This window comes from Entelurus aequoreus, linkage group LG23 (genome assembly GCF_033978785.1).
Source record: "Entelurus aequoreus isolate RoL-2023_Sb linkage group LG23, RoL_Eaeq_v1.1, whole genome shotgun sequence".
NCBI classification, from domain to species: domain Eukaryota; kingdom Metazoa; phylum Chordata; class Actinopteri; order Syngnathiformes; family Syngnathidae; genus Entelurus; species Entelurus aequoreus.
In genome coordinates this window covers 42296252-42323159 of record NC_084753.1, presented here as the reverse complement: position 1 = coordinate 42323159, position 26908 = coordinate 42296252, and the positions used below count along the sequence as shown (strand labels likewise).

Below are 26908 nucleotides of genomic sequence, written 5' to 3'. Positions count from 1 at the left end.
TTTCCTCTTTTTTTGGTATTTTCCTGTAGCAGTTTCATGTCTTCCTTTGAGCGATATTTCCCGCATCTACTTTGTTTTAGCAATCAACAATATTTCAGTTGTTTTTATCCTTCTTTGTGAGGACATTGTTGATTGTCATGTCATGGTGGACGCGGTATTTGCTCCGCAGTAAGTCTTTGCTGTCGTCCAGCATTCTGTTTTTGTTTACTTTGTAGCCAGTTCAGTTTTAGTTTCGTTCTGCATAGCCTTCCCTAAGGTTCAATGCCTTTTCTTAGGGGCACTCACCTTTTGTTTATTTTTGGTTCAAGTTGACGATCAAGCGTGACGGTCCACACTGATCCAGCAGGGGTCCACTGGGCTGGAGAAAGGTACATTAGAGCAGTGTTTTTCAGCCTTTTTTGAGCCAAGGCACATTTTCTGCGGAGGCACACCACCAGCAGGAATCATTAAAAAACCAAACTCAGTTGACAGTAAAAAAAAATCGTATAGTCGGATATGACTTTAAAGTATAACCAAGCATGCATCACTATAGCTCTTGTCTCAAAGTAGGTGTACTGTCACCACCTGTCACATCACACACTGACTTATTTGGACTTTATTGCTGTTTGCCTGTGTAGTGTTTTACTTCTTGTCTTGTGCTCCTATTTTGGTGGATTTTCCTATTTTTTTGGTATTTTCCTGTAGCAGTTTCATGTCTTCCTTTGAGCGATATTTCCCACATCTACTTTGTTTTAGCAATCAAGAATATTTTAGTTGTTTTTATCCTTCTTTGTGGGGACATTGTTGATTGTCATGTCATGTATGTATGTACTTTGTGGACGCCGTCTGCTCCACACGCTGTAAGTCTTTGCTGTCGTCCAGCATTCTGTTTTTGTTTACTTTGCAGCCAGTTCAGTTTTAGTTTTGTTTTGCATAGCCTTCCCTAAACTTCAATGCCTTTTCTTAGCGCAGTGGTTCTTAACCTGGGTTCGATCGAACCTGAGGGGTTCGGTGAGTCGGCCTCAGGGGTTTGGCAGAGCTTCCGCCGCGGAGGTCAAGACACGCCCGACTCATCGTGTAAACAAAAACTTCTCCCTGTCGCCGTATTATGGATACCCCCAAACAATGTTTCCTCTAATTACAGTCCGTAAGCACACATGATTGTATTTCTTTATGACAAAAAAAAATGGAAATACAACAAAAACGGCATTACAGTTTACAATCTGTACACAATATGGTACAAAACAATATTTACATGAACAAAACAATGTGTTGATGTCACAGCAGGTCTTGAGTATTTTTTTAAATTTTTTTTTTTATTATTTTGTCTGAATTTGCACATTGTTAAAGCCATATCTCAAGAATTCTTTGATAGTTTTTCCTCAAATTTGGCACAAACTCAAACTATGATTATTATAATTTTTTTTATGGTCAAGTGCATTTTTAAAGTATTTAACTTAAGTAACTAAAAAAAACCAAATAGTAAAATACTCTGAGGGATTTTTCTCAAATGGGGCAAAAACTCAAATTTTTATTAGAGAACTAACTGATTAAGTGTGACTTTGCGTATTCTGAAGGAGGGAGACATTGTTCATCTCTTAGCTATCACTATCATCACAGCCATCTTCCCATGTGCTTTTATCCTCTGAGACACAGGTAAACAGTGGGTGGGAGGAGGAGGGGTGAGAGAAAAAAAAAAGATCTAAGCCTGGGGCCCTGGAGAGGGGGTCCTGACTGAGGCCCAGGGAAAAAACAACTCATAGCTTAAAGGCCTACTGAAAGCCACTACTAGCGACCACGCAGTCTGATAGTTTATATATCAATGATGAAATCTTAACATTGCAACACATGCCAATACGGCCGGGTTAACTTATAAAGTGACATTTAAAACTTCCCGGGAAATATCCGGCTGAAACGTCGCGGTATGATGACGTATGCGCGTGACGAAGTCAGAGTAACGGAAGTTATGGTACCCCGTAGAATCCCATACAAAAAGCTCTGTTTTCATTTCATAATTCCACAGTATTCTGGACATCTTTTGCAATTTGTTTAATGAACAATGAAGGCTGCAAAGAAGACAGTTGTAGGTGGGATCGGTGTATTAGCAGCGGACTACAGCAACACAGCCAGGAGGACTTTGTTGGAGCGCTAGCCGCGCTAGCCGCGCTAGCCGGCGACCTCACCTTGACTTCCTACGTCTCCGGGCCGCCAAACGCATCGGGTGAAGTCCTTCGTCCTTCTGCCGATCGCTGGAACGCAGGTGAGCACGGGTGTTGATGAGTAGATGAGGGCTGGCTGGCGTAGGTGGAGAGCTAATGTTTTTAGCATAGCTCTGTGAGGTCCCGTTGCTAAGTTGCTAATTTAGCTTCAATGGCGTCGTTAGCAACAGCATTGTTAACCTTCGCCAGCCTGGAAAGCATTAACCGTGTATTTACATGTCCACGGTTTAATAGTATTGTTGATTTTCTATCTATCCTTCCAGTCAGGGGTTTATTTTTTTGTTTCTATATGTAGTTAAAGCAAGATGCTATCACGTTAGCTCGTAGCTAAAGCATTTCGCCGATGTATTGTCGTGGAGATAAAAGGCACTGAATGTCCATTTCGCGTTCTGGACTCTCATTTTCAAGAGGATATAGTATCCCAGGTGGTTTAAAATACAAATCCGTGATCCACAATAAGAAAAGGACAGAGTGTGGAATCCAATGAGCCAGCTTGTACCTAAGTTACGGTCAGAGCGAAAAAAGATACGTCCTGCACTGCCTCTCAAGTCCTTCACTGTAACGTTCCTCATCTACGAATCTTTCATCCTCGCTCAAATTAATGGGGTAATCGTCGCTTTCTCGGTCCGAATCTCTCTCGCTCCATTGTAAACAACGGGGAATTGTGAGGAATACTAGCTCCTGTGACGTCACGCTACTTCCGCTACAGGCAAGGCTTTTTTTTTTATCAGCGAGCAAAAGTTGCGAACTTTATCGTCGATTTTCTCTACTAAATCCTTTCAGCAAAAATATGGCAATATCGCGAAATGATCAAGTATGACACATAGAATGGATCTGCTATTCCCGTTTAAATAAAACAAAATCATTTCAGTAGGCCTTTAATGTATTTTGCTCAGGTCTGCCGTAAATAGTAGTTATCAAATGACCTGTTACTGCAATAACAGCCTTGATGAAGCACAATTACATAAATAAATACAAAACTTTGATGCAAGGACGCGCTACATTTCGTCGCAGATGGGGATAATAAATGTGCAGATAAATACATGCTCATATTTTAACCACTGTGACCATCCACCCTCATAATTATAACGGCACTGTTCTGACACCATTCTTTGCTCACTAACAAACACTTCCAACTGATAGTAGGTGTACCTAATATTGTGGCCCAGCTTTGAAGTGCCGCTGCTCTTTGATGACAGTGGTCTCAAACGCACCAGCGACCTTTTGACACTGGAGATGAAGACTAAAACCAGCACTGGTGGATGTACAGTGAGTGAACGTGATGACACCCCCACCCCCCATGCACCTGCTCTGCAAACCCCACCCACCCCTGCCCGCCCCATTGTCCCCACTCTCTCCACAGCGGGTTGCTTCACTTCATTAATATGCATTAAACCAGAGTGTGTGTGTGTGTGTGTGTTCTTGTATTGCTACCCTTCTTGAGACATCAACAAGGAAAAGTAGCTTCCATATGAGGACCGGTGAACAAGTTAAGACTGAAATCATGGTCCCAATACGGAAAACCATCGCATCTAATAGAGAATGTCTCATTGGTGGTGAAATCTATCAAAATGAGGGTGGTCCCAAAAAGGAGGGATTTAAAAGTGCTCCCTCTCTGGCCAACACAAGTGTGTGTAAGAAATTGAAATGCGCTCCATCCATCTTCTTCCGCTTATCCGAGGTCGGGTCGCGGGGGCAGCAGCCTAAGCAGGGAAGCCCAGACTTCCCTCTCCCAAGCCACTTCGTCCAGCTCTTCCCGGGGGATCCCGAGGCGTTCCCAGGCCAGCCGGGAGACATAGTCTTCCCAACGTGTCCTGGGTCTTCCCCGTGGCCTCCTACCAGTCGGACGTGCCCTAAACACCTCCCTAGGGAGGCGTTCGGATGGCATCCTGACCAGATGCCCGAACCACCTCATCTGGCTCCTCTCCATGTGGAGGAGCAGCGGCTTTACTTTGAGTTCCTCCCGGATGACAGAGCTTCTCACCCTATCTCTAAGGGAGAGACCCGCCATCCGGCGGAGGAAACTCATTTGGGCCGCTTGTACTCATGACCATAGGTGAGGATGGGAACGTAGATCGACCGGTAAATTGAGAGCTTTGCCTTCCGGCTCAGCTCCTTCTTCACCACAACGGATCGATACAGCGTCCGCATTACTGAAGACGCCGCACCGATCCTCCTGTCGACCTCACGATCCACTCTTCCCTCACTCGTGAACAAGACTCCCAGGTACTTGAACTCCTCCACTTGGGGCAGGGTCTCCTCCCCAACCCGGAGATGGCACTCCACCCTTTTCCGGGCGAGAACCATGGACTTGGACTTGGAGGTGCTGATTCTCATCCCAGTCGCTTCACACTCGGCTGCGAACCGATCCAGCGTCCGCATTACTGAAGACGCCGCACCGATCCGCCTGTCGATCTCACCATCCACTCTTCCCTCAGTCGTGAACAAGACTCCCAGGTACTTGAACTCCTCCACTTGGGACAGGTTCTCCTCCCCAACCCGGAGATGGCACTCCACCCTTTTCCGGGCGAGAACCATGGACTCGGACTTGGAGGTGCTGATTCTCATCCCAGTCGCTTCACACTTGGCTGCGAACCGATCCAGCGTCCGCATTACTGAAGACGCCGCACCGATCCGCCTGTCGACCTCACAATCCACTCTTCCCTCACTTGTGAACAAGACTCCCAGGTACTTGAACTCCTCCACTTGGGGCAGGGTCTCCTCCCCAACCCGGAAATGGCACTCCACCCTTTTCCGGGGGAGAACCATGGACTCGGACTTGGAGGTGCTGATTCTCATCCCAGTCGCTTCACACTCTGCTGCGAACCGATCCAGTGAGAGCTGAAGATCCTGGCCAGATGAAGCCATCAGGACCACATCATCTGCAAAAAGCAGAGACCTAATCCTGCAGCCACCAAACCGGATCCCCTCAACGTCCCGACTGCACCTAGAAATTCTGTCCATAAAAGTTCAGAACAGAATGGGTGACAAAGGGCAGCCTTGGCGGAGTCCAACCCTCACTGGAAACGGGTCCGACTTACTGCCGGCAATGTGGACCAAGCTCTGACACTGATCATACAGATGCGCCCCCTTTGGCCAAAATGTATGTAAAAAAAATAAAATAAGTATGTATATAGAGACATACTGTAATAAATTGAAGTAAATAATAAAGATTAAAAAACAATTACAAACAAAAAATAACTAAAAGCTTACTGTGGAAGTCTCTCTATGGTGGGTGGGTTCTCCTGAGTCCGAAAGACTGGCTCAAACCAGCCAGTCTTTTATTATCATACACAAGTCTCGTTTGCTTTTCAGCAATATATACTTCAGGCCTTTTCAGTCCGGTGTGTGTCTGCTCTCTGGCTCTGAGCGTGTGTCACTCTGCTCCAACTCCCAACTACGTGTCTCGTCCCGGCTGCTGCTAATAAGGGCGACAGGTGATTAGATAACGAGCCCCGGCTGGGCAATCTACTCACCTGCCGCTGTCTTCGAGGCCGGTCCTTACACACCCCGCTCCGGCCACGGCCACGCCCCCCCTCCACACTTACCTTTTTTTATATTTGCATAGTATGTAGAGCAGGGGTCACCAACCTTTTTGAAACCAAGTGCTACTTCTTGGGTACAGATTAATGCGAAGGGCTACCAGTTTGATACACACTTAAATAAATGGCCAGAAATAGCCAATTTGCTCAATTTACCTTTAACTCTATGTTATTATTAATAATTAATGATATTTACACTTAATTGAACGGTTTAAAAGAGGAGAAAACACGGAAAAAAATGACAATTAAATTTTGAAACATAGTTTATCTTCAATTTCGACTCTTTAAAATTCAAAATTCAACCGAAAAAAAGAAGAGAAAAACTAGCTAATTCGAATCTTTTTGAAAAAATAAAAAAAAGAATTTATGGAACATCATTAGCAATTTTTCCTGATTAAGATTAATTTTAGAATTTTGATGACATGTTTTAAATAGGTTAAAATCCAATCTACACTTTGTTAGAATATATAACAAATTGGACCAAGCTATATTTATAACAAAGACAAATCATTATTTCTTCTAGATTTTCCAGAACAAAAATTTTAAAATAAATTCAAAAGACTTTGAAATAAGATTTAAATTTGATTCTACAGATTTTTTAGATTTGCCAGAATATTTTTTTTGAATTTTAATCATAATAAGTTTGAAGAAATATTTCACAAATATTCTTCTTCGAAAAAACAGAAGCTAAAATGAAAAATTAAATTAAAATGTATTGATTATTCTTTACAATAAAAACAATACATTTACTTGAACATTGATTTAAATTTTCAGGAAAGAAGAGGAAGGAACTTAAAAGGTAAAAAGGTATATGTGTTTAAAAATCCTAAAATCATTTTTAAGGTTGTATTTTTTCTCTAAAATTGTCTTTCTGAAAGTTATAAGAAGCAAAGTTAAAAAAAATTATGAATTTATTCAAACAAGTGAAGACCAAGTCTTTAAAATATTTTCTTGGATTTTCAAATTCTATTTGAGTTTTGTCTCTCTTAGAATTAAAAATGTCGGGCAAAGCGAGACCAGCTTGCTAGTAAATAAATACAATTAAAAAAATAGAGGCAGCTCACTGGTAAGTGCTGCTATTTGAGCTATTTTTAGAACAGGCCGGCGGGCTACTCATCTTGTCCTTACGGGCTACCTGGTGCCCGCGGGCACCGCGTTGGTGACCCCTGGTGTACAGTATATATTATTAATGTAAATACAAATATCTAGAGTGTGGCTTTTTTAGGTCCTAAAGAGGTAGGCATTTTTCAGAGGTCTCAAGAAGGTAAGAAATACAAGTGTGTGTGTGTGTGTGTGTGTGTGTGTGTGTGTGTGTGTGTGTGTGTGTGTGTGTGTGTGTGTGTGTGTGTGTGTGTGTGTGTGTGTGTGTGTGTGTGTGTGTGTGTGTGTGTGTGTGTGTGTGTGTGTGTGTGTGTGTGTGTGTGTGTGTGTGTGTGTGTGTGTGTGTGTGTGTGTGTGTGTGTGTGTGTGTGTGTGTGTGTGTGTGTGTGTGTGTGTGCGCGTGTGTGTGTGTGTGTAAAAGTCATTAGCCAGTAAGGCAGTCAGTCACACACAAAAAGAGAGCTTGATAACTAACAAGGACAATGACTAGGTTATTATCCACAGCACAGGCTCAAGTCTTAAGGGCACACATCCTTTGCTGATGATCCAGTAAAATGACACTTTGTGTGTGTGTGTGCGTGTGTGTGTGTGTGTGTGTGTGTATTGGTGGGGGTCCTGTAATTAAGCTTTGTGTCCTATAGTGTTGTTGGTGTCTACATTGATCAAATACAGTGCATTCTAAAGTCAGAACCTGACACAATGGCCAAATGTGACATTTGCAAAAATGCACACAAAATAATCGTGCAAGACCTCCGCCAAGTGCTGATTGCAGTGTGACACAAAGCACAGAAGAACATCCTGTTAGAAAAGGCTCGATCAAAATACTCCACATTGTGGCTTTTCAAGGTCACCCTGCACAAAAAGGAAATGGCGAGAGCTCATTTGAAAGATGAATGGCTGTCATACCACAATAGTTGTAGTGCATTCAATGCAAAACACCTTAGGGCACGGGCGGCAAACTCAAGTCCCGGGGGCCAGTTCTGGCCCGCGACATCATTTTATCTGGCCAGCAAACACCTGGAAATATGTGTCAATAAAGCACTTCATATTTTCTCATTAAATGTAATTGATTTTTTTCATTTTGACAGAAAAAATATATGTGCCGTTTAAAATTGCATACCTTTTAAACTTTAATAGTATCCAGTAGAGATGTCCGATAATGGCTTTTTTGCCGATATCCGATATTCCGATATTGTCCAACTCTAAATTACTAGGGATGTCCGATAATGGCTTTGTTGCCGATATCCGATATTCCGATATTGTCCAACTCTAAATTACTAGGGATGTCCGATAATGGCTTTGTTGCCGATATCCGATATTCCGATATTGTCCAACTCTAAATTACTAGGGATGTCCGATAATGGCTTTTTGCCGATATCCGATATTCCGATATTGTCCAACTCTAAATTACTAGGGATGTCCGATAATGGCTTTGTTGCCGATATCCGATATTCCGATATTGTCCAACTCTAAATTACTAGGGATGTCCGATAATGGCTTTTTGCCGATATCCGATATTCCGATATTGTCCAACTCTAAATTACTAGGGATGTCCGATAATGGCTTTTTGCCGATATCCGATATTCCGATATTGTCCAACTCTAAATTACTAGGGATGTCCGATAATGGCTTTGTTGCTGATATCCGATATTCCGATATTGTCCAACTCTAAATTACTAGGCATGTCCGATAATGGCTATTGCCGATATCCGATATTCCGATATTGTCCAACTCTAAATTACTAGGGATGTCCGATAATGGCTTTGTTGCCGATATCCGATATTCCGATATTGTCCAACTCTAAATTACTAGGGATGTCCGATAATGGCTTTGTTGCCGATATCCGATATTCCGATATTGTCCAACTCTAAATTACTAGGGATGTCCGATAATGGCTTTTTGCCGATATCCGATATTCCGATATTGTCCAACTCTTACCGATATCAACCGATACCGATATCAACCGATATATGCAGTCGTGGAATTAACACATTATTATGCCTAATTTGGACAACCAGGTATGGTGAAGATAAGGTACTTTTAAAAAAAAAAAAAATAATAATAAGATAACTAAATTAAAAACATTTTCTTGAATAAAAAAGAAAGTAAAACAATATAAAAACAGTTACATAGAAACTAGTAATGAATGAAAATGAGTGAAATTAACTGTTAAAGGTTAGTACTATTAGTGGAGCAGCAGCACGCACAATCATGTGTGCTTACGGACTGTATCCCTTGTAGACTGTATTGATATATATTGATATATAATGTAGGAAGCAGAATATTAATAACAGAAAGAAATGGGGGGAGGGAGGTTTTTTAGTTTGGTGCACTAATTGTAAGTGTATCTTGTGTTTTTTATGTTGATTTAATAAAAATAAAGAAATAAAAAAATAAAAAAACGATACAGATAATAAAAAAACCGATACCAATAAAAAAACCGATACTGATAAAAAAACGATACCGATAATTTCCGATATTACATTTAACGCATCCCTATAAATTACAGATTCTGATATCAACTGACACCAATATATACAGTCGTGGAATGAACACATTATTATGTAAAATATCAAATAATATTATTTATCTCATTCCTGTTAGAGACGAGGCGAATGTCAGCAATCGTCACCCACACGTCAACCAATAAAAATTCGGCGGGGGGGGGCGGGTCATGGCAGAAGTGCATTGTGCGTCATGGCAGAAGTGCATTGTGGGTCGTGGGATGCTACCTGCTACTACGTCCGTGGCTATAAAAATGGATCATTTCAACATTGGCGGTAACTTAGAGACTAGACCAGGGGTCGGCAACCCGCGGCTCTGGAGACGCTTGCGGCTCTTTAGCGCCGCCCTTTTGGCTCTCTGGAGCTTTTTCAAAAATGTATGAAAAATGGAAAAAGATGAGGGGAAAAAAAAATAAATTTTGTTTTAATATGGTTTCTGTATGAGGACAAACATGACACAAACCTCCCTAATTGTTATAAAGCACTTTGTTTATATTAAACATGCTTCACTGATTCCAGTATTTGGCGAGCGCCGTTTTGTCCTACTCATTTTGGCGGTCCTTGAACTCACCGTAGTTTGTTTACATGTATAACTTTCTATGACGTGTTTTATGCCACTTCTATTTCTGTCTCATTTTGTCCACCAAACTTTTAACGTTGTGCGTGAATGCACAAAGGTGAGTTTTGTTGATGTTATTGACTTGTGTGGCGTGCTAATCAGACATATTTGGTCACTGCATGACTGCAAGCTAATCGATGCTAACATGCTATTTAGGCTAGCTGTATGTACATATTGCATCATTATGCCTCATTTGTAGCTATATTTGAGGTCATTTAGCTTCTTTTAAGTCATCTTAATTCAATTTATACCTCATGACACACTATCTGTATGTAATATGGCTTTTAAGTTTTTGCGGCTCCAGACAGATTTGTTTTTGTATTTTTTGGTCCAATATGGCTCTTTCAACATCTTGGGTTGCCGACCCCTGGACGAGGCGAATGTCAGCAATCGTCACGCACACGTCAACCAATAAAAATTCGGCGGGGGGCGGGTCATGGCAGAAGTGCATTGCGGGTCGTGGGATGCTAGCTGCTACTACGTCCGTAGCTATAAAAATGGATCATTTCAACATTGGTGGTAACTTTAGAGACTAGACGTGTAAGATTTCATGGGATTTAGCCATTAGGAGTGACAGATTGTTTGGTAAACGTATAGCATGTTCTATATGTTATAGTTATTTGAATGACTCTTACCATAATATGTTACGTTAACATACCAGTTGGTTATTTATGCCTCATATAACGTACACTTATTCAGCCTGTTGTTCAATATTCTTGATTTATTTTAAATTGCCTTCCAAAAGTCTATTCTTGGTGTTGGCTTTTATCAAATACATTTCCCCCAAAAATGCGACTTATACTCCAATGCGACGTTTATATGAAGTGAATTATATTTATATAGCGCTTTTTCTCTATTGACTCAAAGCGCTTTACATAGTGAAAGCCAATATCTAAGTTCCATTTAAAGCAGTGTGGGTAAAGTGTCTTGCCCAAGGACACAACGGCAGTGACTGGGATGGCGGAAGCGGGGCTCGAACCTGGAACCCTCAAGTTGCTGGCACGGCCACTCTACCAACCGAGCTATACCATCCCAATATATGTTTTTTTCCTTCTTTATTATGCATTTTCGGCCGGTGCGACTTATACTCCGAAAAATACGGTATATTTATTTCTTGGCAGCTGGTACTGCAATTTAAATTCTGTGCAACAAAATGATCTTTACATATATGACCGTATGAAACGGTAAAGTAATGAATTTTGAAGGGACGTGATCGATTTTTTAAATTTTTATGATGTCAGTATCAAGAATCATGAAAAGTCATATTATCGACTAGTGAAAATGTGCTATTTTGATTGTGATAGAGGAGCATGTTTTTATTCTGCAATCATTTTTGGCACATTGAGCAGAAAATAAAGATGTGTGTGTGTGTGTGTGTGTGTGTGTGTGTGTGTGTGTGTGTGTGTGTGTGTGTGTGTTTAGCACGTGCCAGCTGCAAACGACCCCCCCAATGTCACAGATACCCCCGCATTAATAGCATAAACTGCATAATTTGTGGGCTCTCTGCATCATCTTCAGACGACCCCAGACATGAGGCATGGGCGGGGAGTCAGCTGGGGGTTCTGATCCCTGACCTCTTCCCCCCCCCCCCCCCCCCCCCCCCGCCACCCTTTAAACCCCCATCCCCTGGGGGGGGATATGCGACCGCGTCTCCTAACGGTTTTCCCATCTGCACAGGCAAAAACCCATGCACTACCTAAAAGTCCTAGTCACCCCCACCCCCCAAACATGGCCCGGACGCGTGTCGCTGTCACCACCACCAGCAGCCGTGGGGACCGGCTGAACAAGCTGAGGTCAACCCGGAATTAGGTTTTGAAGAGGAGGGTGGCTTTTTTGCATCCAGGAAGGCTTTGTCACGACCAACAGAACTGAAAATGTTCCTTGCTATTACTTAACCCCGGAACCTGCTCGCTGTTGATCTTTTTAGGCCCCTTCTAAGGTTATCCAGGGTAAATCCCACCTAACCTTATCCGTGTCCACGCTAATTCGAATCTTTTTGAAAAAAAATAATAATAATAATTTATGGAACATCATTAGTAATTTTTCCTGACTAAGATTAATTTTAGAATTTTGATGACATGTTTTAAATAGGTTAAAATCCAATCTGCACTTTGTTAGAAATATAAACAAATTGGACCCAAGCTATATTTCTAACAAAGACAAATCATTATTTCTTCTAGATTTTCCAGAACAAAAATTTTGAAAGAAATTCAAAAGACTTTGAAATAAGATTTAAATTTGATTCTACAGATTTCATAGCTTTGCCAGAATATTTTTTTTGAATTTTAATCATAATAAGTTTGAAAAAATATTTCACAAATATTTTTCGTCGAAAAAACAGAAGCTAAAATGAAGAATTAAATAAAAATGTATTTATTCTTTACAATAAAAAAAATAAATTTACTTGAACTTTGATTTAAATTGTCAGGAAAGAAGAGGAAGGAATTTAAAAGGTAAAAAGGTATATGTGTTTAAAAATCCTAAAATCATTTTTAAGGTTGTATTTTTTCTCTAAAATTGTCTTTCTGAAAGTTATAAGAAGCAAAGTAAAAAAAATAATGAATTTATTTAAACAAGTGAAGACCAAGTCTTTAAAATATTTTCTTGGGTTTTCAAATTCTATTTGAGTTTTGTCTCTCTTAGAATTAAAAATGTCGGGCAAAGCGAGACCAGCTTGCTAGTAAATAAATTAAATTTAAAAAATAGAGGCAGCTCACTGGTAAGTGCTGCAATTTGAGCTATTTTTAGAACAGGCCAGCAGGCTACTCATCTGGTCCTTACGGGCTACCTGGTGCCCGCGGGCACCGCGTTGGTGACCCCTGCCTTAGACACTACACCCTGGAAGGGTGTTGGGTGTAGCTGAGATAAATGTTCATTAATTTCTGGATGGCCCTAAATGACATAATAGTATATCAAATGTTTTTTCAAAGAATGTCCTTTTAGTAAGGGTTTGTTCTCAGACATGCCTCTTCATTAATAAAAATGAGCTGGGTCTCAGCACTCATTAGGTCCACCCTAAGAGGTCTACGGAGGTGAACGCTGCATCAACCCTCGGCCCGTAAATGGGTCGCCCTAGCTTTCCTGGTTGTGTTACCATCCTTTTTGTCCTTTTATTCACATAATAATCTTCAGGGTTTTCAGGACTGCCTGAAAACCTGTCAGAAACTGTATTTGTTAAGTACATTATTTAAGAAATGCCCTGAAAGAAGGCAGAGGGGTAGAGAAAGTTTCGGCATCACAGATCAGAGGCTTTTGTAATGCAGCCAAAACTTGCCAAGGTTCAAGTGGGAAGTGGTCATGAGGTTTTGGGGTGTATATAAGGTCTATCGGCACAATGAGGTGGCGAGGATTAGAGGTGGATTCACCCAAGTCCAAACTGCCCCCGCTGGTCCCCCGCCATGCCCTTCATCTCTGGGGTTCCGCTGCCAGGGGGACTTTTGTTGGGTTAACTAACGGCACTTCTCACAAGCTCGCCAATCCCTTTTTAATGATGCGAGGCAAAATTCCACCGGCCCTGATCTGCACAATGCCTTAAAGAGCTGCCATTGTCCCTCGCGCCGTGTGCACCTTTTTAAACCGTGCAGCCAGGCGAGAGGAGCGATTGGCGTTTGAAGTCCACTTGAAGTGTTTAAGGCCGCTACCAAAAAAGTGTAATGCTGACATGTGCGTTAGCTTCACGGCTGCCACGGAATGTTAAGGCTTGTACTATAGCGGTGGGTTGGATTGCCATCGTGGCCACCCACGCTCAAGAAACTGCTTGTTTACATTCACCATTTCCAGTGATTAAACTTCTTTTCACACTCCAATGACGTATTCAGTCCCACCTATGCACTGGCTGGTCTCCGGATTCACATCGGCGGAACACAGACGGGGTCCCTGTGCGGTGGAGCCACTGGCTGGCACCGCAGCCGGGACGCCCGCCAGATGGGCCACCCTGCGAGTAAGGGAGAGTCCAAGCGGGCTGATCTGGTTACTGGTGTCTGGTGCCATGCATTCCTCATGCATTATCAGGGGAGTCAACACAGATCACAGATGACCGCCATTGGGTGGTCACCATGGATGTGAAATCTTAGACTTGGACTTCCTTTTTATGGTCTTTCAAATGTGAACTTTACAGTACAGATAAGAACGACATTTCGTTGCATTAGCTCATGGTAGTGCAGGATAAAAGAGCAATAAGGTGCGGATATAAATAAATAGATTACTGTACAGATAAATATATTGCACTTTTGCATATGCATCCACGTTTATGGATCCATCCATCTTCTTCCGCTTATCCGAGGTAGGATCGCGGGGGCAGCAGCCTAAGCAGGGAAGCCCAGACTTCCCTCTCCCCAGCCACTTCGTCCAGCTCTTCCCGGGGGATCCCGAGACGTTCCCAGGCCAGCCGGGAGACATAGTCTTCCCAACGTGTCCTGGGTCTTCCCCGTGGCCTCCTACTGGCCGGACGTGCCGGGTGGCATCCTGACCAGATGCCCGAACCACCTCATCTGGCTCCTCTCCATGTGGAGGAGCAGCGGCTTTACTTTGAGTTCCCCCCGGATGACAGAGCTTCTCACCCTATCTCTAAGGGAGAGCCCCGCCACCTGGCGGAGGAAACTCATTTGGGCCGCTTGTACCCGTGATCTTGTTCTTTCGTTCATAACCCATAGCTCATGACCATAGGTGAAGATGGGAACGTAGATCGACCGGTAAATTGAGAGCTTTGCCTTCCGGCTCAGCTCCTTCTTCACCACAACGGATCGATACAGCGTCCGCATTACTGAAGACGCCGCACCGATCCGCCTGTCGATCTCACCCTCCACTCTTCCCTCACTCGTGAACAAGACTCCCAGGTACTTGAACTCCTCCACTTGGGGCAAGATCTCCTCCCCAACCCGGAGATGGCATTCCACCCTTTTCCGGGCGAGAACCATGGACTCTGATTTGGAGTCTTTATATTTCAGTGAGTTAATCCATTTTTGGGGGGAATTGAGGGGATTATTATGATGCGTTCAAGAGTCTTATGACCTGGAGGTTCTGCTACGGAGGCTGCGGAACCTCTTTCTAGAGTCCGGCAGTGAAAACAGTCCTTTGTGGAGGTGTGAGGAGTCTCTGCAGATTTTCTGAGCCCTGGTCAGGCAGCGGCTTTTTGCCATCTCCTGGATTGGAGGAAGAGGAGTCCTGATGATCTTTTCCACCGTCCTCACCACTCTCTGCAGAGACTTCCAGTCCGAGGCACTGCAGGCTCCAGTCCAGACAGAGATGCTGTTGGTCAGCAGGCTCTCTATAGTGCCTCTGTAGAATGTGCTGAGGGAGCTGTGCTTTTTTCATCCCACGCAAAAAGTTCATGTGCTGCTGAGCTCTTTTTACAAGAGCTCCGGTGTGTAGGGACCAGGTCCTATTGTCAGTTATCTGCACCCCTAGGAACTTGGTGCTGCTTCCCAAATCTGGTTATATTATAATGAATTATTTGATCATGTTTTTGGTTTTGCAGAAGCCACTGCTAACAAACTATGGATCTTGACACTGAAAAGGTGAACAAACCTATCTGTTCAACAAAGAGGTTCAACGCTGGCAGAAGTTGGCGCACTGAATGTGAAACAGGACTCCCACGTCATTGCGAGTCGTCCAGAAATCAAAGGTCCGACAGCAGCGCTACATTCCCGTTAAAAGTGGTCCGTAGGGGTTAGGAGAATGTAGATGTCCATATGAGCCGCAATCTGCTCGCACCTCGTGTGCAATCACCTTCTCTCTGTGTGTTAGCCGGCTGAGATCAGAGAAACCTCATCAATAACTGAAAAAGAAGCTGTTTACCTGCTCTACTCCTTTTGATCACCAAATGTTGTTTACCTGACTGCCTAGGGAAGACCGCTGCCAAAAGTCATTCAAACCCCACAAAACCGTGGCATGATACACCCGTGGTGTATTGGATATGACAGGCTCCTGATTGACTTTGCTCCCCGGGAATAGAAACCGGCCGGGTGTTTTTGTCCTGGCACTGACAGCTCAGAGATGAATGACAGCTCTCCGGGGTCAAGGTCACGTTTTGGCCCAATTTAGGCTATGAGGCGCATCCCATTGTCAGCGGTGTCTTTGTTTGAAATGTATACAAGTCAGCGGGAGCTTTGACTAGCACTAGGACTAAGTGCACAGTGGTGCTCTTATATATAATAGGATATACAGCACGGGTGTCACACTCACTTTTAGAGATCCACTCGGCATCCACTGCACCGATCCCCACATCTGTGGTCCCTTCCAATGTTTGAGTTTTTCCTTGCCCTGATGTGGGATCTGAACCGAGGATGTGGTTGTGGCTTGTGCAGCCCTTTGAGACATTTGTGATTAAGGGCTATATAAGTCGACTGATTGATTGATAGAGATGTAGCAGTATCAATATCTCACAGTATGACATTATCACGGTTTTAAAGGCCTACTGAAATGAATTTTTTTTATTTAAACGGGGATAGCAGATCTATTCTATGTGTCATACTTGATCATTTCGCGATATTGCCATATTTTTGCTGAAAGGATTTAGTATAGAACGACGACGATAAAGATCGCAACTTTTGGTATCTGATAAAAAAAAGGCTTGCACCTACCGGAAGTAGCGTGACGTAGTCAGTTGAACATATACGCAAAGTTCCCTATTGTTTACAATGATGGCCGCATGAAGTGAGAGAGATTCGGACCGAGAAAGCGACAATTTCCCCATTAATTTGAGCGAGGATGAAAGATTTGTGGATGAGGAAAGTGAGAGTGAAGGACTAGTGGGGAGTGGAAGCGATTCAGATAGGGAAGATGCTGTGAGAGCCGGGGGTGACCTGATATTCAGCTGGGAATGACTACAACAGTAAATAAACACAAGACATATATATACTCTATTAGCCACAACACAACCAGGCTTATATTTAATATGCCACAAATTAATCCTGCATAAAAACACCTACGTGTTTGTTATGCTAGCTCCTAGCTCCTCTGCTAGCTCCTAGCTCCATAGAACACGCCAATACAATTCAAACACCTGATCAACACACACAATCACTCAGCCCAAAAGACCGTTCACCTAACCCAAGGTTCATAAAGCTTATATATTCAAACAAAGTTACGTACGTGACGCGCACTTACTGGCAAGCGATCAAATGTTTGGAAGCCAAAGCTGCATACTCACAGTAGCACGTCTGCATCTTTGTCATCCAAATCAAAGTAATCCTGGTAAGAGTCTGTGTTGTCCCAGTTCTCTACAGGCGTCTGTGTATCTAAGTCAAAAGTCCTCCTGGTTAGAGTCTCTGTTATCCGAGTTCTTCCATCTTGACTGCATCTTTCGGGAATGTAAACAAAGAAGCGCCGGCTGTGTTGTGTTGCTGCTGACTTCCTTCGCAAAATACATCCGCTTTGCACCGACAACTTTCTTCTTTGCTTGCTCAGCTTCTTTCTCCATAATGCAATGAACATAATTGCAACAGATTCACCAACACAGATGTCCAGAATACACCCAGAATGAGATGAAAACAGCTATTTTGTATTGGCTTCAATGTGGAAGCCATACCCGTGTTCCCCGGGCTACGTCACGCGCATACGTCATCCTCAGAGGCGTTTCGAACCGGAAGTTTAGCGGCAAATTTAAAATGTCACTTTATAAGTTAACCCGGCCGTATTGGCATGTGTTATAATGTTAAGATTTCATCATTGATGTATAAACTATCAGACTGCGTGGTCGGTAGTAGTGGCTTTCAGTAGGCCTTTAAGGTCACGGTACGATACTATTGTGGCGTTTCTGGGTGTTGTTGATAAATGGCTTTGGCTCTGCATAGTACAGTTTTGACTTGCACTTAAAAATGTAGCGACCAACTGTAGTTACTGACAGTGGTTTTCTGAAGTGTTCCGGAGCCCATGTGGTGATATCCTTTACACACTGATGTCGCTTTTTGATGCAGCACCGCTTGAGGTATCGAGGGTCCGTAATACCACGGCTTACGTGCCAGATTCTCTGAACCCTTTGATGATATTACGGAGCGTAGATGGTGAAATCCCTAAATTCCTTGCAATAGCTGGTTGAGAAAGGTTTTTCTTAAACTGTTCAACAATTTGCTCACGCATTTGTTGACAAAGTGGTGACCTTCGCCCCGTCCTTGTTTGTGAATGACTGAGCATTTCATGGAATCTGCTTTTATACCCAATCATGGCACCCACCTGTTCCCAATTAGCCTGTTCACCTGTGGGATGTTCCAAATAAGTGTTGGATGAGCATTCCTCAACTTTCTCAGTCTTCTTTGACAGCTTTTTTGAAACGGTGGTTAGAGTTCAAGTTAAAGTACCCAGGATTGGCGAAATTATTCTCTGCATTTGACCCATCACCCTTGATCACCGGTGGCCGCTGCTCACTGCTCCGCTCACCTCCCAGCGGGTGATCAAGGGGATGGGTCAAATGCGGAGGACAAATTTCACCACACCTAGTGTGTGTGTGACAATCATTGGTACTTTAACTTTAACTATTGTATCCTCCTACGGTGTGTCGTGAAGCATGTTTAGCTATTCCACGTCCTCCAGTGATAATGTTACTTGTAAGAAACATACTTTATTTGTCGCCACGGAGGCCGGGATTAGTGATTTTAGAAGTAGCTAAAACACTGCAGGCTGCGGATGGACGTTAGCCGCGAGCTAGGTAGCCCATGTCTTAAAAGCACTCCGCATCAAGGGTTGGAATTGGGGGGTTAAATCACCAAAAATGATTCCTGAGCGCAGCCACCGCTGCTGCTCACCGCTCCCCTCCCCTCCCAGGGGGGTGGAACGAGGGGAATGCTTCAAATGCAGAGGTTAATTTCACCACACCTAGTGTGTGGGTGTGACTATCACACTGCAAAAAGGGAAATCTAAGTAAGATGAAATATGTCAAATAAGGCTGATATTTGCTTATTTTCTGTCTGATAAGATCATTCTTCTCACTAAGCAGATTTGATGTTAGAGTGTTTTACTTGTTTTAAGTGTTTTGCTCCTAAATGATGTCAGTAAGATATTACAGCTTGTTGCTGAGATTTGATGAGCTATATTGAGTAAAACATGCTTGAAACTAGAATATCAACACTCACAAGTATAAAACTACTTTTTTTTTTTAAAGTAATCATTTCTTATTTCAAGCAAAATATATATATATATAAATATGTTATATAAAAGCCAAATCATCCCGATCCAGATATTACTTTAATTCAAGTAATCAAGTAATATTTCCAGGGCTTGAATTTACAACCATTTTAGTCACATTTGTGCCCAAAATGTAATCTGTGCAACTTCAAAATATTTGGGAACAAACAATTATTGTATTGTGAATTAATAATAACAATGATTTATTTCTAAGTCTTTGTTAGCCGTTTGTGAAATTTTGTGCTCGTGCGCTACGTTCGCTCGCATCCTGTGCCTCTCCTGGGGGCTAAGCCCCCCCTGTCCTTAAAAGCTAGTGACGCCCCTGCTACCAAGAAAAGTGCACTTGCTATTAGTGAGAATATACTTATTAGGGTCCGCCCTGTACCCAGTACAAAGGAACCTATTGTATTTGTAAGGTTTTATTATTCTTTTTCTTCTTCCGCACCGTTGCGCACTACTTTGCCCCCCTTAACATGCTTCAAAACTCACCAAATTTGACACACACAGGAAAACTGTGACAGCCCACTTTAATAAAAAAACCTAACCCCAAAAATCAAAACTGCTCTCTAGCGCCCCCCTAGGAAGTAAACTGCCTCTAACTCCCACTAGGAATGTCGTAGAGACATGAAACAAAAACCTCTATGTAGGTCTCACTTAGACCTACCTTTCATAATTTCACATTCTCGGGCAAAAATCAACAGGAAGTTGGCAATTTCCCATTTTAGACAAAAATGTAGTAAAAACACTGCTTTTACGTCTTTTGACCTCTAATTTGACCCCCTTAAAATACTTCAAAACTCACCAAAATTCTCACACACATCGGGACTGGTGGAAATTGTGATCTAAAAAAAAACCGAACCCCAAAACTCAAAATTGTGCTCTACATAATTTTTGAAAAAAACAGAAAAAACTGCTCCTCAGAGGAAAACTCAGACAAAACTGCTTTTAACTTCCGGTAGGAACGTCTTAGAGACATGAAACAAATACCTCTATGTAGGTCTTGCCTAGACCTACATTTCATAGATTGACATCCTTCAGCAAAAATCAACAGGAAGTTTGCTATTTCTCCTTCAAAACTAAATTTTTGTTACAACCGGTCACCAAACATCAAACATTATCTCCTCTGAGCGCGTTTGTCGTTTCGGCTTCAAACTACTACAGGAGAGAGATTCAACCCTTCTGATTACAAGTTGACGAAAGAGTTTTGATTCGTGCTACCGGTTTAGATTTTACGAGCCTTCAAAGACCCGCAGCACTAAAGTTGCTCCGCTGCTGCTGTTGTAAGAGTGCTGCTTAAAAGCACCAGCGTGAGCACAGAGTGCAGAGAAGGTAGTACACTACACAAAAGTATCTAACTCCCAGTACGAACATCGTAAAGACACGAAACAAAAACCTCTATGTAGGTCTCACTCAGGACTACCACTGGACAAAAGTATTGGGACACCTAGGACTAGCACCTGCCAAAAGGCGGACCCGTCCAACGCTGCTTGCAGCTTTAATTTTAAGCTATTTTTGGGTTCATTGAGGTTCGCTAATTTGACTTGTTTTTGACGAGCCACATTTTCTTGTTCTATTGGCAGATAGTTTTGCTTCGTTCAAGTAAAAAACCCCTCATTTTTGTATGTTTTTTTTCTTGATTTTGAACACTGACTTTTTGCAGTGCACTCGCTCCCATTAATTGCAAAGCTAACACGGGAACTCAAGTCCACTTAACATGGCCGTCAAATCTCATCAGATCTGCTTTTAATTAGTGGCGTTAGTGCGGCGTCAGACTGCTGTTTTACTACGGGTATTTTTGCAGAACGCCATCACAAGCAGGCCAATTAGTTGCCATCCGTGAGCAGCGCGGCGTGGCGAGCGGACACAGTTTCTTTCATAAAAGTGAACACGGGCTGAAAGGCGGTATGGCCAAATAAAGCCTCCCTGCGTCTAATCATAGACAATAGAGGGTTTCATTAAGCCAGATAATGGTGTGTGCATTTCATTACCATACATAACTAGGGGATATTTAGATGAGGGATGAGGCGCTCATAAAAGCGCCGGTTGGTCGCCATGGTAACCGGGATCCTGGCAAACAAAAGAGTCGGCCGGGGAGGAATGTTTGCCAGGAGGGGATGAAAAGAAAGTCGACGGTGGACTGGTAGTTCCTTTCAGGTGATGCTCGCTTTGTTCTCCGATCTTAGTAAGAATGCTAATGTAGCCAACTCAATGTGGACGTCAGTGTGTACTAGGGTAGTACACTACCCTAATACTACTGTAGTATGTGTGTGTACTAGGGTAGTACACTACACCAGTACTACTGTAGTATGTGTGTGTACTAGGGTAGTACAGTACACCAGTACCACTGTAGTATGTGTGTGTACTAGGGTAGTACAGTACACCAGTACCACTGTAGTATGTGTGTGTACTAGGGTAGTACAGTACACCAGTACTACTGTAGTATGTGTGTGTACTAGGGTAGTACACTACACCAGTACCACTGTAGTATGTGTGTGTACTAGGGTAGTACACTACACCAGTACTACTGTAGTATGTGTGTGTACTAGGGTAGTACACTACACCAGTACCACTGTAGTATGTGTGTGTACTAGGGTAGTACAGTACACCAGTACCACTGTAGTATGTGTGTGTACTAGGGTAGTACAGTACACCAGTACTACTGTAGTATGTGTGTGTACTAGGGTAGTACACTACACCAGTACCACTGTAGTATGTGTGTGTACTAGGGTAGTACAGTACACCAGTACTACTGTAGTATGTGTGTGTACTAGGGTAGTACAGTACACCCGTACTACTGTAGTATGTGTGTGCACTAGGGTAGTACAGTACACCAGTACTACTGTAGTATGTGTGTGTACTAGGGTAGTACACTACACCAGTACCACTGTAGTATGTGTGTGTACTAGGGTAGTACAGTACACCAGTACTACTGTAGTATGTGTGTGTACTAGGGTAGTACAGTACACCAGTACTACTGTAGTATGTGTGTGTACTAGGGTAGTACAGTACACCAGTACTACTGTAGTATGTGTGTGTACTAGGGTAGTACACTACACCAGTACCACTGTAGTATGTGTGTGTACTAGGGTAGTACAGTACACCAGTACCACTGTAGTATGTGTGTGTACTAGGGTAGTACAGTACACCAGTACTACTGTAGTATGTGTGTGTACTAGGGTAGTACACTACACCAGTACCACTGTAGTATGTGTGTGTACTAGGGTAGTACAGTACACCAGTACTACTGTAGTATGTGTGTGTACTAGGGTAGTACAGTACACCCGTACTACTGTAGTATGTGTGTGCACTAGGGTAGTACAGTACACCAGTACCACTGTAGTATGTGTGTGTACTAGGGTAGTACACTACACCAGTACCACTGTAGTATGTGTGTGTACTAGGGTAGTACACTACACCAGTACCACTGTAGTATGTGTGTGTACTAGGGTAGTACAGTACACCAGTACCACTGTAGTATGTGTGTGTACTAGGGTAGTACACTACACCAGTACCACTGTAGTATGTGTGTGTACTAGGGTAGTACACTACACCAGTACCACTGTAGTATGTGTGTGTACTAGGGTAGTACACTACACCAGTACCACTGTAGTATGTGTGTGTACTAGGGTAGTACACTACACCAGTACCACTGTAGTATGTGTGTACTAGGGTAGTACACTACACCAGTACCACTGTAGTATGTGTGTGTACTAGGGTAGTACAGTACACCAGTACCACTGTAGTATGTGTGTGTACTAGGGTAGTACAGTACACCAGTACCACTGTAGTATGTGTGTGTACTAGGGTAGTACAGTACACCAGTACTACTGTATGTGTGTGTACTAGGGTAGTACAGTACACCAGTACTACTGTAGTATGTGTGTGTACTAGGGTAGTACACTACACCAGTACCACTGTAGTATGTGTGTGTACTAGGGTAGTACAGTACACCAGTACTACTGTAGTATCTGTTTGTACTAGGGTAGTACACTACACCAGTACCACTGTAGTATGTGTGTGTACTAGGGTAGTACAGTACACCAGTACCACTGTAGTATGTGTGTGTACTAGGGTAGTACACTACACCAGTACCACTGTAGTATGTGTGTGTACTAGGGTAGTACAGTACACCAGTACCACTGTAGTATGTGTGTGTACTAGGGTAGTACAGTACACCAGTACCACTGTAGTATGTGTGTGTACTAGGGTAGTACAGTACACCAGTACTACTGTAGTATGTGTGTGTACTAGGGTAGTACAGTACACCAGTACTACTGTAGTATGTGTGTGTACTAGGGTAGTACACTACACCAGTACCACTGTAGTATGTGTGTGTACTAGGGTAGTACAGTACACCAGTACTACTGTAGTATGTGTGTGTACTAGGGTAGTACAGTACACCAGTACTACTGTAGTATGTGTGTGTACTAGGGTAGTACACTACACCAGTACCACTGTAGTATGTGTGTGTACTAGGGTAGTACAGTACACCAGTACTAGTGTAGTATTGTGGTACTAATGCAGCGTTTCTCAAAGTGTGGGGCGCGCCCACTGGTGGGGAATAGAGACATGACAGGCGAGGAACGGGAGGAAATTTCACTTTAAATTTGTATTTTTTTATTATATTCTTAGATTTTTTTTTTTTTACTATGCTTTCATTTTCTATACACACTGTAAGTCACTTTGTGATTCTGTCTGTGGAATCCGCTATATAAATAAATGTAAATTACTTATTTTTCCTGTAGGCTTTAAATTTCTAGGTAGGAGTTAAAGTTTGACAGACATAGGAACGACTCGTAGACAAATTAAAAATTTACAAAATTAAAATGACAAATTAAACTCATGTTCACTTGCCCTGTCTTGCCAAATGCATAGCTCCTCCTTTTTTTTTTGCAAAGATTGCAAAGTGGCACTTTTATTTGATTTATTATTGAACTTGATGCAAGTTATTTGATTTATTACTGAACTTGATGCAAGTTATAACACTTTCATTTGAATTATTATTGAACTTGATGCAAGTTATAACACTTTTATTTGATTTATTATTGAACTTGATGCAAGTTATAACACTTTTATTTGATTTATTATTGAACTTGATGCAAGTTATGATTTATTATTGAACTTGATGCAAGTTATAACACTTTCATTTGATTTATTATTGAACTTGATGCAAGTTATAACACTTTTATTTGATTTATTATTGAACTTGATGCAAGTTATATGATTTATTATTGAACTTGATGCAAGTTATAACACTTTTATTTGATTTATTATTGAACTTGATGCAAGTTATTTGATTTATTATTGAACTTGATGCAAGGTATTTGATTTATTATTGAACTTGATGCAAGTTATAACACTTTTATTTGATTTATTATTGAACTTGATGCAAGTTATTTGATTTATTATTGAACTTGATGCAAGGTATTTGATTTATTATTGAACTTGATGCAAGTTATAACACTTTCATTTGATTTATTATTGAACTTGATGCAAGTTATAACACTTATTTGATTTATTATTGAACTTGATGCAAGTTATATGATTTATTATTGAACTTGATGCAAGTTATAACACTTTCATTTGATTTATTATTGAACTTGATGCAAGTTATAACACTTTTATTTGATTTATTATTGAACTTGATGCAAGTTATTTGATTTATTATTGAACTTGATGCAAGGTATTTGATTTATTATTGAACTTGATGCAAGTTATAACACTTTTATTTGATTTATTATTGAACTTGATGCAAGTTATTTGATTTATTATTGAACTTGATGCAAATTATAACACTTTCATTTGATTTATTATTGAACTTGATGCAAGTTATAACACTTTTATTTGATTTATTATTGAACTTGATGCAAGTTATTTGATTTATTATTGAACTTGATGCAAGTTATAACACTTTTATTTGATTTATTATTGAACTTGATGCAAGTTATAACACTTTTATTTTATTTATTATTGAACTTGATGCAACTTATAACACTTAGTTGATTTATTATTGAACTTGATGCACGTTATAACACTTTTTTTGATTTATTATTGAACTTAATGCAAGTTATAACACTTTTTTTTATTTATTATTGAACTTGATGCAAGTTATAACACTTTTTTTAATTTATTATTGAACTTGATGCAAGCTATAACACTTTTGTTTTATTTATTATTGAACTTGATGCAAGTTATAACACTTTTTTTGATTTATTATTGAACTTGATGCAAGTTATAACACTTTTGTTTTATTTATTATTGATCTTGATGCAAGTTATAACACTTTTGTTTTATTTATTATTGAACTTGATGCAAGTTATTTGATTTATTATTGAACTTGATGCAAGTTATACCACAGCTGCACAGTTATTTTATTTATTATTGAACTTGATGTTATTTTATGTTATTGAGTTTGAATGTATACAACTTGATGTTACTTGATGTTCAATAAATTTGAAAATGTTAAGCTTGGCATTAGCGTTCTGTTGGGGCGGTGGGGGCAGGTGGGGCTTGAAAACTCCCACTTGTCCAAAGTTTGAGAACCACTGTACTAATGAATCAAAAACGGTACTATACTCTGTCTGTAAAGTACAGGTTCACATCGTGACATTGCTGGTTTTTCGAGCGCAGGAGCATGTTCGGCAGCGCACACACACAGAGTACTTACAAGCAGACACAGTGTGTAGACAGAAAAGGGAGAACGGACGCATTTTGGCGTAAAAAGTACAGATAAAGGTGAAGTTATAACACTGAAACACCCTCAGGAGGAGGTGCTATAAAAAGTTAAAGTACCACTGCACTGCAAAAAGTCAGTGTTCAAAAACAAGAAGAAAAAAAATACAAAAATGAGGGGTATTTTATTTGAACTACCGTATTTCCTTGAATAGCCGCAGGGGCGCTAATTAATTTAAAACCTCTTCTCACTCCTGCGTTTACCAAAAGCATGCGGGATGGGCAAGCATGCGTTATTTTAAAACCTCTTCTCACTCCGGCGCTTACCTTATCATGAAAAGCACATTTAATAAAAAAAACGTTATTATGGTCTTACCTTTAGGTATAAATGAGTCCATGCGCAGCTCCTATAGAAGTCTTCCTTATCTTTCTTCAGTTTTAAAAGTCTCTCTGTCTCGATGGAGATCTTCCTTTAAGTATTACCTCCTGCTTCGATTGAAAGTCCAGTTTAGAAAACTGTTTTATTTTAGATATGTAATCCTCCATGGTAAAAGTGCAAGCAAACAATGGCTGCGCACTCTTGCTGCCTGTTGTCTTCTTCTGCAGCACCGGTCTTCTGCAGTACCAGCAGTCGCAAGAAGGATCACTAGCGCCCTCTACCACCAGGAGGAGGAAGTCATTTAATGACTCATATTTGACCCGGCGGAAGTGCCAAGCATGCGCTAATTATTTTGCGAAACGAGTTTGACCCGGCTGTAATTCTAGGCAGGCGAATACTATATTCCCTGCGGCAATTCAAGGAAATACGGTAAGCAAAATTTTCTGCCAATAGAACAAGAAAATTTGGCTTGTCAAGACTTTCCAAAACAAGTAAAATTAGCTAACCTCAATGAATCCAAAAATAGCTTAAAATAAGTATATTCTCACTGATAACAAGTGCACTTTTCTTGGTGGAAAAAAAAGAGACATTTTTGCTCAATATGTTGAAAAATATTCTTAAATGAAGTAAATGCTAGTGCTATTATCTTCACATAATGATATGCGCTCGTTATTACATTTCTTGAAACCAGCAAACTTATACTAAAAAGTAATTTATTGTTGTTAATGGAAAGGCAACAAGGCAAGCGCTTGTTACTCTCGGGGTCTCCTAGC

General features: G+C 41.5%; 1 protein-coding gene across 3 annotated transcripts in view; it reads left to right on the top strand.

Moving 5' to 3' along the window:
* Positions 1–26908, top strand: part of alms1 (ALMS1 centrosome and basal body associated protein) — a 237185-nt gene that overhangs the window by 30456 nt on the left and 179821 nt on the right. The gene's annotated exons all lie outside the window — the stretch shown is intronic.